Here is a 1,414-nt window from a genome sequence, read left to right as displayed (position 1 = left end):
GATACAGGGTGATAGTCCCGTACACTAAAGCAACCTTTAAGTGAAATCGAGTAGGACGGAGCACGTGAAACTTTGTCTGAATATGGGGGGACCATCCTCCAAGGCTAAATACTACTAACTGACCGATAGTGAACCAGTACCGTGAGGGAAAGGCGAAAAGAACCCCGGAGAGGGGAGTGAAATAGAACCTGAAACCGCATACGTACAAGCAGTGGGAGCCTGGTTACGACCGGGTGACTGCGTACCTTTTGTATAATGGGTCAGCGACTTAATTTTAGTAGCAAGGTTAACCGATTAGGGGAGCCGTAGGGAAACCGAGTCTTAATAGGGCGTTTAGTTGCTAGGATTAGACCCGAAACCGAGCGATCTACCCATGGCCAGGTTGAAGGTTGAGTAACATCAACTGGAGGACCGAACCCACGTATGTTGAAAAATGCGGGGATGAGCTGTGGGTCGGAGTGAAAGGCTAATCAAGCTCGGAGATAGCTGGTTCTCCTCGAAATCTATTTAGGTAGAGCCTCGGGGATGAGCTGTGGATCGGAGTGAAAGGCTAATCAAGCCCGGAGATAGCTGGTTCTCCTCGAAAGCTATTTAGGTAGCGCCTCGTGTATCACTGCTGGGGGTAGAGCACTGTTATGGCTAGGGGGCCATCCCGGCTTACCAAACCATTGCAAACTCCGAATACCAGCAAGTGCAATCACGGGAGACACACAGCGGGTGCTAACGTCCGTTGTGGAAAGGGAAACAACCCAGACCGCCAGCTAAGGTCCCAAAATCACAGCTCAGTGGGAAACGATGTGGGAAGGCACAGACAGCTAGGAGGTTGGCTTAGAAGCAGCCATCCTTTAAAGAAAGCGTAATAGCTCACTAGTCGAGTCGGCCTGCGCGGAAGATTTAATCTTATCGTTACTCATGTCAGCATTCGCACTTCTGATACCTCCAGCAAACTTTACAATTCACCTTCATTGGCTTACAGAACGCTCCTCTACCATGCCAGTAAACTGGCATCCGCAGCTTCGGTACATATCTTAAGCCCCGCCGGGTGAAAAACCCGTCCGCCGAAAACCCAAGGTTTCCTGCGCAACGCTAATCGGCGCAGGGTTAGTCGGCCCCTAAGGCGAGGCAGAGATGCGTAGTCGATGGGAAACAGGTTAATATTCCTGTACCGCTAATAAGTGCGATGGGGTGACGGAGAAGGCTAAACCAGAACACAGTTGGTTTTGTGTATCTAAGTATGTAGGCGTGAGAACTAGGCAAATCCGGTTCTCTTAAACGCTGAGGTACGAATGCGACGATCTTACGAGATTGGAGTGGTTGATGCCCTGCTTCCAGGAAAAACCTCTAAGCGATAGCTTATAAGCGACCGTACTCCAAACGGACACACGTGGGTGGGATGAGAATTCTAAGGCGCTTG

The 1,414-nt window shown here is 50.4% G+C and overlaps 1 long non-coding RNA gene across 1 annotated transcript; it reads left to right on the top strand.

The window, feature by feature from the left end:
• Positions 1-6: 6 nt before the first annotated feature.
• Positions 7-1,143, top strand: LOC106820377. The gene is made up of 2 exons (XR_001395616.1): positions 7-511; positions 596-1,143. It is a non-coding gene; the product is annotated as an uncharacterized LOC106820377 (long non-coding RNA).
• Positions 1,144-1,414: the final 271 nt, after the last annotated feature.

Source organism: Priapulus caudatus, unplaced genomic scaffold, assembly GCF_000485595.1.
Source record: "Priapulus caudatus unplaced genomic scaffold, Priapulus_caudatus-5.0.1 Scaffold12410, whole genome shotgun sequence".
NCBI lineage: Eukaryota > Metazoa > Priapulida > Priapulimorpha > Priapulimorphida > Priapulidae > Priapulus > Priapulus caudatus.
This window is presented reverse-complemented; position numbering and strand designations above follow the sequence as displayed.